The sequence below is a fragment of the Aulonocara stuartgranti genome, assembly GCF_965226115.1.
Source record: "Aulonocara stuartgranti genome assembly, chromosome: 16".
NCBI classification, from domain to species: Eukaryota; Metazoa; Chordata; class Actinopteri; order Cichliformes; family Cichlidae; genus Aulonocara; species Aulonocara stuartgranti.
Window position 1 is genome coordinate 20,186,222 of NC_138952.1, and position 12,323 is coordinate 20,198,544.

The following is a 12,323-nucleotide window of genomic DNA, read 5'->3' on the forward strand; positions in this document are numbered from 1 at the left end:
AGCAGCTAAATGTGCTATATGTTTGTTTCGTGTACATACTTATGTAGAATTTGGAGATTACTTCGATCTGCTGCTGTCAGCCCAGAGTAATCAGGCTGATCCAGAGCCCTCCAGCTGAACTGGCAGAGGCAGTGCATGGATTTCTCTTCTAAGTGAGGATTTGGTTTATCAACAAACAGGATTGCACCATCCGTTACTCTACATCCTAAACACCGTGCTCTGTGCTCGCCATTCAATATAGTTTGGGGGTTTTTTGGATTCAGTTAGATGTCAATTGTTTCTGATTTGAAAAACGTGACTGACCAAGCCGAATAAGAGGTTTATCTGTTTTTAACATTGCAAACATGTGATTGGGTTTAAAAATGCTCTCCCTCTCTCCCCTGTCCACATGAGATCTGCAAATATAAGCTGATCTATAATTCATATATTCCTGCCGAAAAATCAAACCATCACAAAACAGCAATCTGCATGGGTACAAGGCAAGTTTGAGCAGATTTGAAAGTTGTCTCCGTTCAAGCTCTTCCTATTGAATCTTTTATTTTTCCAGGCATTTTTCTCAGGGACATGAGCTTATTGCAGAAGAGAGCAAAGCACATCAGATGGATGATGAGAAAGGGGGAGAAAGATTATGGCTTGCCACAACTCTGCTGCTTCCCCCTCTCTCTTTCCTTCTTTCTCCATCTTCTTCACCGCTCCAAGCCCGGGCTTTGGATGACACACAGCCCGCAACATTTGTTTAAACACACACACACACACACACACACACACACACACACACACACACACACACACACACACACACTTAGAAGCTATTGGACAAAAAGGAATAATTTGTATATACTGTAAATAAAAAATATTTGCTAATTTTACCTGAATACACCATCAGTTCAACAGTTGATATAAGAGAATAACTGACTTTACAATTAGTCATTTATTTATTTATTTTTACACTTTTTTTGTTCCCTCACTTTCTCGTGGCTTCTGGGGGCTTGGCTTTATTTCACCAATTCTTGGTATTATACTGTTTACATGTTTTTGAGTCTGCCAGTAGTTGCAAGTACTTTTATTTTGTTGTGATTGATTTTCAGTAGCAGGCACAATGTTAAATACTTTCACCATCTTGGTTAGTGATTCAGCGTGAGATCATTTTCTAATTTGCACCGCAGACCGCTCAGCATTGTTTGTTCTTGTTTATTAACCAAAGTCCTGGAGAAATACTGAAATTTTGACCTGATGATAGAAAAATAGAACACAAGTATGTATTTCATGAAATCCATCCGATGCGTGTGGAGATTCATTCTAGTACTCATTCTCGTGCTGATGAGGAAGAGCAACAGGCACTGATACCCTGTGAGAAAAAGGCGACGTTAGGTGAGAAGGCACATACTATTTACGAGCTGTCCTCATTGTTAGGCATATGTGCTTACGTTCCTTTTTGGCATGCAAACACACACACATACATACACATGCACAAGCAAAAGACGGGCGTAACGGAGTGGTGTGTACAAAGTCCACTGTCACCCATTCCTACCATCTGCTCATGGGCTTGTGATAAGCAGTTGTAATTAGAGATTTAAACTCCTGTCTTCCTCTCTTTCTGTTTTCCCTCTCTTACACAAAACCAAACTCATAAATCTCTCCCTTTCACTCTCTCTCCCTGACTTATGCTCACTCTCCCTTTCAGTTTTTCCCCTATATTCACCCAAGCAAGCACTACCCCCCCCATCCACCCGCTCTCCTTTTAACTCTCTCTCCCCCTCTCTCACTCAGATGGGATGTGAGTGGAGGATTTTAGCCTATTGGTGTAGATGTAGAGAGAGATGGGAGTTGAGTTCTCTCTGGCTTTCTCTCGCTGAGTGTTTCAGATCTCTGCAGCTGAGACCAAATTGTCTCTGGATTTTATTTGCTATCTGCACAGAACCACAGGGAGAAGCTACACTGAGGTACAGCGCTAAATGTCTATTGCTTTTCGTGTGTTGTGTTGTTTAGTGACTTCAGAGCTCCTCTGTCCCGGTCGGTCACATAAGGCCCAATGGCATACTGTTGGGTCACCGGCAAATATTTGGATGAATCAAAACTATGATTGTGAATAATTTGCCCTTTGCATGAATGGAATTTCCTAAGCGTACAAGTAATCTACAAAGGGTAAAATGCCTGCTATAGTTTGATTTGACTTAGATGTTTATACATATTTTGAGTTTCTTTTTGCTTGTAGGTATTGCCTTTGTTTGCTGTCTGTAGATCGGCCTTTGTTTCTATTCATTTTTTTTTTTGTCCCTCTTGTATGCTGTTGTTTGCCTGGAGATGTTCCATGTGTGCTAACTGGCAGAGCAGAAAAAGGGAAACAGGTTTGTTGGCTTGTCAGCTGCAAACACAAACACGCAGCCCTCCAAAAAACCTTTAGGGTACTGAATGTCAACTGGGGATTGCCCCAGTTTCAGATGACCTTGGGCGACTTTCACCTAAGCTCTATGTGGTTGTGTGATGTGTACAATCAGAGCCTCTGTGTAAATATTTACAGAAAGTGAGGAAAAAAATCAGGAAAGAAAAGAGGACTATAGAGGACTGGACAGCCAGGAAAAATAGGGGTGACAATGGGTGGTGAATAGATTTTATGGAGTGTAAAGCCTTTTCTTGGTGTGACATAAGATAGCTCAGTATCCGACAAGATGATGACTCTGGCTGTGTAGAATAAAAAAACTGCTTTTGTTTCTCTGGAGCTCACAGATGGTCTTATTCAGACTGAGAGTCTACACACCCCAGTGTGTGTGTGTGTGTGTGTGTGTGTGTGTTTGTGAGAGAGAGAGAGAGAGAGAGAGAGAGAGAGAAAAGACTGAGTGCATGCGGGTTAAACTTGTTGGTGTTAAACCCTTGGGATGATATGATTCAGAGCTGTTACTAATAAACACAGTGTAAGAAAATCACTCGTGATGTACAAGGAGGTCCACTTGTTTTAGTCACAGCGTCCCTTTCAACAAGCTGTATCTGTGTCTGTGTGCTATTCCCATCTGTCCTGTTGCTCAGCCAGACTGTGGGCCTCTCTGTCTGGCAGTATCAGAGGTATCATTCTCTTTAAACTCAAAAGACTGTCTCCACCACGTTACTTTAACAGTACCATTTTTCCAGCAGTTATATTCCAGACTCTCTTTTTTTGCTGCTTCTTTTCTTTTCTCTGTGGAGCATTACTAAATGCTGTGTAATCCGCACAAGGGTGCCCAGTTGCCTGTCCTGTGGTCAGCTGTTGAGCCACATGGTCTCAAGACTTAGTCACCACCCTCCCTGATAATTATAGGTTGATTTATGAGCTCGAGGAGGATGATGATGAAGAGCAGGAGAGGGTGGTGGCTGAGCAAAGACCTTTTGCTGCAAGCGAGGTTTTTGATGGATTTGCTGCTATCAGAACTCCAGTGGTGCTCAAAGAATATACAAACCACCAACTGTTTCACTCATGTAAAGTAGCCCACCAGCTGTGTTGCAATGCTGAAGCCCCATGGCTTTGACAAGATTTAAATGACACCTTTTTTGTATGATTAAGGGGCGAACCACCTTTCAAGAGAGCTCTAGGAGAGAGTGTCTGGTTCTGAAAGTCAACGTTATATAAAATGGAGAAAGGTAAAGGTAAAAGATGATGCCACCACTTAGATATCTTTTTCCTCCATCTAATAAATGAATTCAGAACTAGAGAGTCTCACTATTTCCTCACAGCACGAAGGCCCTGAGTTTGACTCCACCAAGGAGGTGGGGCCTTTTTGTGTGGAACTGACAACAACTGTTCCCTCTGAGTCTGCACGGATTCTCTCCATGTCCCAACTTCCTCCCACAGTCCAAAGACATGCATGGGGTTAGGTTGACCAAAGCCTGAATGGGAGCTTGAATGGTTGTTTGTCTTTCCATGTTAGCCCTGCAACAGACTGGTTATCTGTTTAGGGTCTGCTTGGCCTCTTGTCCTGTAACAGCTGGCGTAGGCTCTGGCACAAATTTGACCCTTGAACTGGATAAGTGAGAAGGGATGGATGGATAGATGGATGGAAGGATTGATGAGTGAAACTCTGTCTTTCAACACCTCCAACTGTGAGATGGGATGATTAAACATCTTTGTCTATATTTTTTGTGCCTGTCCACCAGCTGATATCTTCATAGTTTGGAACTGCACGGTTATCACGCTCACTGAAATTCCTTGGCGTTACTCTGACAGAAAGCCTCCAAGCCTCCTTTTGAAAAACAAACAAACAAACAAAAAAATATCTTCACAGACATTGAATAGATAGATGAATTTCATGCGCCTGAGGTCAGAGGAAAGAAGGCTGACTGGGCAGGCAAAAGAGGGGGTAGAGGGGGTTCATCTGGGAATGCCATGGATTAAATTGGACTGCTGCCAGCTGTAATCCAGAGCAACTGTGCTATTTATTTGAATTATGAGTTGAGATGGAAATGTGCAATATTAGGAGTGTGCTGTAAAGAAAAGGACTGTTTACTAACATTATCAGGATTGAAAAGATTCCTGATCTATGATAATTATTTCATTATTTGTTTGTTTCTTTTGTTTGAACAACAGTAAATTCACCAAATTCCTGTATTTTCAGATTAATGACAGTTAAAAAAAAGAAATAGAGTTATTGCCCTCTCCCTTGCCAAAGCTTTACTCCAGCTATGAAACCTTGGTTGTATTCGGGTGTGCTATAATAATAGCAGCTAATAAATCCAATCAGAAATCACATTTTTCATTTTTTTGGTACTCGGCACAAATTTCCTAAAGAATTGGAAGCAAAATTTTTGGGGAAAAGTGCTTTATTCTTCATCTTATAGATCATGAGCCTGAATTGGAAAATAAGCTTGAGAATGGGATGAAACCGTCTGAAAACTGCTATTCTTATGAGTAAAACCCATAGGATTGGACAGCTGCTTCAAACAGCAGCTAAAGTTAATGACAGGTGGTGAAAAGCACTCGTGGCATCAGCAGCAGCAAAAGCGTGTTTTTAGGAGAGGAATTCCTGCAGCAAGCTTTGGATTGGATCCAAACCTTTTGTCTGAGATTTTCCCCCATCTGATGAAACAATATCATCAAAGCAGTCTGCATGGGTTCAATGCTAAACAGGTGCAGCAGCTGACACAAAGGTTGACTAAGCCCTAAGGAGATGGAGGCTGTCCTCTATGTGATCTCACTTTATATAGAAGACTTCCTCACAGTAACACATGCTGCTGGTATGTGACTGGTGGCCTTGCAGACTTTGTTTCACTTCCTATAATTGGACACTGTGTCATAAAGGGACATCAGTGTCAGGGTCGATGTCTGGGCTTGCCAGGACTTGCTTTTGCTACATGTATTTATGAATTACTTTTCATCAGCCGATCGAGTGATGAGGGTAGGATAGCTTTATCTTATGTGAAAACCACAGTTAACACTGCTGGATTCCCCCCCCCCCCCCACAGAGAGAAAAGAACAACACATAAGTAGCCTGCAGATACTTTAATGTTATGAAGGTAATTTAGGAATGGGAGCTGAGATCGCTCGATTGTGTAACATGGCTTGGATGGTGCACATAAATAATTGTCCACCTACCAGGTTCTTTTGCCTGTAGCTACAGTGGCTGATATTAGAGCGCTGAGTGTGAGTGCATCAGCAGAGCCATGCTAATGATTTGAACAGGATTGGTTAAGTATTCCCTTTAAAAACGCCGCTTTGATCTATTCAAGGAGCCATGGGGGGAGTTTTTGCTGAGATGAAAGATAATGTCTAGCTGTGATGTTTGTGTGTCTGATTTCAAACATGTCATCACTCACATTTAACCTTAATCAAATTAAGGCATTAGCTAATGAGGCATGATGCCCCATTTGACAATGCTACAATACACTCCTACTTCCATCACGCTGATCTCCTGAAGATCCTCGTTAGACTGTTGTCCACAGAATGAAAGATCGAGGATTATCGACAGAAGTGAGGCAAAAGAAGTGAGGCAAAAAGCAGAGTGTGTGACCTAAATTCTTGAGAAAAAGGATCACTTACAGCAAAGCTGGAGTGAAATGAAGGAGAGAGGATTTGAGGTGAAGGATAATGTGTTTGGTAAAAAGAAAGTGTGGAGGAAAGGGTGATAAAAGATCCCAGTTAGTGTTATCATAATATCTGTTCATTTCTGCAGGTACAGATAAGAGGTCTGAAATGAAGGAAAACGTCTCTGTAAAGCAATGTCTCATACCATAATGTGGAAGAAATTGCTTCGGGATCATGCACATACTCCCAGAGTGTTTGTGTTAGTGCGTGTGTGTTTTAAAAGTGTGTTTTTTTATTTTTTATTTTATTGATCTTGTAATTGCATCCCTTTGTATAACTACCAATCCAAAATGTAACAACCTCTAAATCGTTCCCACCTGCCTTCTTTGTTTTTACTTTGTCTCCATGTTATAACTCCCTTACTCTCTCTTACATTTTCCAGTTGACCTTACACCAGACTACAGAGTGTGTAATTTAATTAAAGCCATAGTCGCACACGATCTGTGGCAGGAGGTGATAATAGGTAGTGCAATAAAGGATTTTAAGTACAAGCTAAGTGTTAGAAGTTCATATCATTGCCTATGTAGCCTTAGACTGAACAGCACAGGCTGGTATAGGGAAGTGATAACATTTTGTGATCACTGAGACCAGAGGCGGAGCCAGACATTTGAAACACCCGGGGCTTAGCCCTAAAGGGTAGTATGCATGTGGGATTTTTTTTTTTTGGGGGGGGTGGGGTTAGAAATGACTGAAAGATTAATTGGCTCTGTTTTGAGTTTTGTTCAAAAAAGAATGACTTCATATAGGGAAATATATATATATCACACATGCAGGACACCTTAAACTAGTTTTTTAATTAAGCAGCAAGACAGAACGAAGTCGGGGCTGTATCAAGACACAGGGACTAAACCCCAATTCAACCAGACGCAGAACTGATCCAGAATTAAAACAGGACTACAACAGTTCAAAATCAGGACTACTGAGGACTTAACCAAGACAGAACCAGAATCAGAACTAGATGATAGTAGCACTAAAAATCATCATAGACCTGCACTACACTTATTTTTTTTTTTTAAATCTACCAAAGTACAATATTTAGATTGAGAAAAGTTTATATAATTATTTTGGCCTTGTTGTGCAAACAAGCCTGCATAACTTAATAAATATAGAATTTGAAAAATAGCAAACCTAAAAAGAAACACTAGGTACGAGATACATGAGGACCTATGATACGGTGATACTTTTGGTAAACAACCATTTGACTAACATGTGTGTCTCACCTGCTCTTGTTCATCTGTTCTGTCCTCATTCTGCTCTCTCTCTCTGTTCCTCTCTCTCTCTCTCTTTGTGCTGACAATCATAAAATATACAGTTGAAACCAGATATTTACAAACTCTTCAGATCAAAACAAACACTTTTTTAATTGTAACATCAAATCAGACTAAAGGTTTATTTTTTTTAGATTGATAAATATAAAAAACATATTTGTTAACTTTAAGAGTAAAGAGAGAAACTATCTGTATTTCTTAATTGCAAATGGCACCAAATTGTATTCAAACTGAGCCACACTTATGGAGCTCCACAGTTCTTTTCCTGGTGTTTTGGTTGACATCTCTTGATTTTCCCATTTCAAAGAAGAAGGCTCTGTGTTTTGCCTTATATGCATCCACAGCTGTGCTACCAGTTTACTCACATGGACTCTACTAACCTATCAGAAGCTTCTTCAGCTCAGAATGGAATCGTCTGGAGTTTTCTTATTAATTAACAAACTTAGTGTATATGTACTCCTAAATTTGATGAAAGTGATAATAAATAGACAGATCTCTCTCTCTTTATTCTGACATTTAACTAATTCAAAAGATATTTCAATATTTATCTAAAACAAAAGTTTACTCTAAATTGATGTTGTACAGTAAAAATGTTTTATGTTTTCTCCATAAAGTGTATGTAAATATCTGGTTACAAATGTAAATATCCTGCTGTGTACTGAAATCCCTCTTGTTTTGCATAGAAATATACTGAACAACATACAAAGCATAATATATAAAATAACATTTACCTGAGTTTTTTCTTTGAAAGAACCCTCTAATGTCCATTCTTATATTTCAGTACATAACTGAAACCGATTTAGTCGGGGAGGGTAAGAACTGAAAATATGAAATAAACACACGTAAGCTAAGACTCTAAAAAATAGCATTTGTTCGGCTTTTCATTTCGCCATTTGTTGATTCACTTGAAGAGCAAGTAACGTAATATTGGTCAAGTGATCAGTTTCATATCAATCTTTCGTGATTCACCGTCATATTTACATTATTTGTACGGTACGAATGATTTGCTTTGGTACCTGGTCAAACTTAAGCTCTCCTTAGTATGGCTGGCTCTGTTTCTCCAACAGCGCACTAACAGGTAGCAGCTGCCCCGCCCCCTCGCTCAGTCGCTTAGTGCCTGAGCTCGGATCATACCAATATCAGGGGGGGATTCACGCACAGTCGTAAATTCCCACAGTGTGCACTATGTGCTTCGAATATTGTGTGTACTTTTTGTTTTATACAGTTGTCAGCCAGGCATCTAACTATGAAAAAATTACACTCCAAAAGACCCCGGGCTTCTGACAAAACAACCCGGGCTTAAGCCCAGTAAGCCACCCCCACGCTCCGCCCCTGACTGAGACAGTGGAATATTAAAAAGAAAACATTTCAGAGAGACTGATTAGAGGAACATTTTGCGACTTTGTGAGGGTGTCTAATCTTGTCACATGAAACACATGATAACTATTAATTAAGTAAATTAATTAAATCAGCTCATTTTTCTTGTCCCTGTTTAAGCAGTTCATTATGAAAAAAGAAATGGATTCAAATCCCTGCAAGAAAAGTCTATCTGTCACACAGCACTTGCATTCAAAGGTGTTGACCTTTATAGTAATTGGAAAACAAACTAAAATCATGTAGTCACGCTTTATGTATTACTAAAATTAGGGATAATTAAAAATAGGATTTGTTTAAATCTTTCTTCAGATAAGTCATATGGTCTAATTTCAAATCAGCATTTAAGACTTTCAAGCTACATTACATTACAGACATATGTAGCATAAGCTAATAATAACACCATTGTTAAAACTACTACGATGGAGAAAAATTGCTATGCCTTTTTATGCCATTAGTATAAAAAAATCTTTATATTGCTTTAGTCATTGGTTGCTTACTTTAGACTTTAGATTCAAGATTTTTCAAATGTTCATTGGAAATAGTGCTAACTAGCTAATTGCATGAACAACCACAATATTGGAGGTTTGCTATTTTTCTAAAACTTCCTGAGATGTTGTTTACCCAAAATACTTAATTTGCAGCTTCTTGGGCTTTCAGCATCACAACCTCAGAACAATTACATTTATAAGTGAAAACAAGTGTGGTCATGACTACAATTTTTTAATTTTTGTTAAGGTAAGGCAACTGGAACATTTATAATACCATGGCATCACTTGTAGCTAGGTGCTAACTTTGTCAACATAGCTAAATTCATTCTTTACCATTAAATTAGGAGTGATGGGATGTAACTGGGTGATAATGAAGTTAAACAGCAGTTTTTTTGTCTTTGTGCTAAAACTTCTGTACTGTTATTAACAAAGTCTTGGGATGATCGACAATATTGCTCTAAAAAGACAGCTAGCTTTCTAGCCTTACTTATCCAGTTTGAGGAAATATTAAATTGGATCAACAGCAATGAGTTGTTGTGCAATATGTAAACCTTCATTTTAATGTCTTGCCCTCACTTAATGTAGGCTTATAGTATGCTTTCTGCATATGTATGTGTAAAATACAAATTCTTATTGTGCCACCTCTCAGGGTAATGGATCAGTCAATTTGTAATTTAGGTTAATTATGACAATAATTACTTTAATAAGCTCAAACAGTAGGTACTGTATTGGTGTTTGGGTAAGACCCCCATTAATTATATGAGCAGCGACTCAGAGATTAAGAGTGACAGACTAGGACTGATGCTAACAGATGGAGAGATTATCCAGGAGGAAAGCACAGGAAGCTAATTAAAAACAGCTGATGTGTGAAGATATGCAACAAAGAGGAGATCTCCCCTTTCAGAGGTACCCTCCTCTCTCTGTATCTACTTTAAGCTTTTCTATTTTTCTTGGTATTATAATTACTTTCCCCCATGTTGCTGTCTGCTTTGTCTTTCTCATGATTACAGCCTTTCCAGTGACTGTAGATGTATGATTTTTTTTAACCATTACTGTCTCTGACTTTTAACTCCTTCCTTCTTATATGTGTTGTTGTTACATACCTTTCAGTGGCTCTCCCAGTTCTGCAGGTGAGAATTAAAGCATGTGTGCTTGGAGATGAAGGAAGATAGATTTAGAATATTAAATCAGCAGCATGGTGGGTAGGTGAGTAGAACCTAACAGTGAAATGGCTAAAATAAGGCTGTAATGGACATGTGGAAATTGTGAAAAGATGCTTTGAGAAAAAAACAAATGTTAACAAGGGGAAAATCCAAGGTCACTGTGGGGATTATTGCCAGTGCAGCTCTGTAGTAATGATGGTGATAGCCCTTAACTATTCATCACCACCACATTACAGGACTAAGTGTTTGGGTTTATGTGTGTGAGCACATTAAGGGGTTTCAGACACACCTGTGTGTGAGCATTTAACCTCCATTATATTTTTTCGGTGTGTCTGGCTCCAAAAACACAGCTCATGTCGTTCTGTTTTGTCTCCTTTGTCTGGCAGTTGGCTTTGTAGCCGGTTTCTGTCTTTATGGGTCTCCTTGGCAAACTATCCCTGTTTGGCCACAAACTCATCAGGGCACACTACATGAAGCAAATCCAGGCGCCTCCCCTCTCCTTGTCCCTCCTCCTCATTTGTCAGAGCAGCATAGTGGGGAATAGAAAGAAGGGGTGGATGATTGTGAGGCTAGGGGTGTAACTGCACCCCTCAGATGGAGTGAGTGGGCTGGGCTCAGCGAGGTCTGGAGAGGGGGAGGGACACAGAGGGAGATAGAAAGACAGATGTAAAAGAATGATCAGCTCCAAGCGGCATAGTTACCATGGCTACGGGGAAGGGGAAGAGGATGAATGAATGACATCACAGTGGCGGGGAGGTGAGAGAGTGTGAAATTGATTTGGAGCACGGGCAGGCTGCTCTCGTAGGGTTTTCGTCAGGCGGACACATTTCTCTCGCCTGCGTGCCGTGGTGTCTCCTGTGGACGAGCTCTCACTGGTGAGACTCTGCTTTTTCTCTCCTTCTAACACTTCTTGTTCATGAGCCTGATGGTGAGTGTGATTTTTGTTTTGATAACAGTATTCAGGTACTACAGCACAGAATGAGAACACGCATGCATGCGTTAAGGAGCATGGGTGTCATGTGTGTCTTTGGGAATGAAAGGAAATGCATATGGTGTGCCATGCAGTTGTCGTGGGTCTAAATATACCACGAGACACTTAGTTTAGTGTGTTATTATGGCTGGGAATGAACAGCTGATTGTGCAAGAAAGATTTCAGTGTAGCGTAAGATTTCCGTGCTGTCATGAGATCTATTTGATTACAGATTTTCACACTTTAAAGCTGTTGAGACTGCATCTGTTGTCATCTTGTTGCTGATGCTTTCAGCTGTTATGTCATTTTCATTTAGTTCCTTAAGGTCACTTCTTTGTTGCCTCTGTTTTTAGCAGCGTGAACGAGATGTTCAGAAGCCAAACCTGGTTTCTGTTCAGAAAGCACCTCAGCGACGGAGCTGTGGAGCTTTTCCACCAATGGAGAGTGAACTTGACTCTTAATTTATGGGTGGTCTTTCTTAGCAGTGCACCAATGTGCTGCGAGTCCGTTGGCAAAGCTGGCTTTGTGATTAATGAGGAAGTTGACCTGTATTGACCCCTGAGAGACAAACAGACAGAGTTGAAGGGCAGGGGCTGGAGGTCACAGTAAAGTCAATCAAAGTCCTTGCTCAGTTTCTCTTCCTGTTGGTCAGCATCCAGAATGGTGACATATAACAGATTACATTAGTGATCAAAGGATCAACATTAAGTGATTTTGAAAGCATAATCCATTATCCACGCACACTGGTCCACAATTTTGTTGTAATATGTGTAGTCCAGATGGTTTGTTTCACATCTTTTCAGCTGTTACGTGTGTGCTGTCTATTCTTGTCTGGAGAGAATATGCAAAGAGGTACAGTGCATTAGCAATGATCCTTAACAGATAGTATTGTATAATTCAGCCACTGAATGTAATAGTTTAGAAGCAAAAGGAAGAATACTGTACTTAGTTATAAAAACAGCAGGAAAGGCTGAATTCCCCAGACAATATGCCTGTCCGGCATCAGCA

General features: G+C 40.1%; 1 protein-coding gene across 3 annotated transcripts in view; it reads left to right on the forward strand.

Moving 5' to 3' along the window:
* The first annotated feature begins 1,810 nt into the window (after positions 1-1,810).
* The window catches only part of myo16 (myosin XVI), a 112,777-nt gene continuing 102,264 nt past the window's right edge, over positions 1,811-12,323 (forward strand). Inside the window, exons 1-2 of one of the 3 annotated variants that reach the window (XM_082508471.1) lie at positions 9,101-9,429; positions 9,994-10,088. The gene's annotated coding sequence lies outside the window, so the exon portion shown is untranslated. Of the gene's footprint in view, positions 1,944-9,100; positions 9,430-9,993; positions 10,089-12,323 lie in introns of those variants that run through there. The other 2 variants (XM_082508470.1, XM_082508472.1) reach the window with 2 other exon arrangements.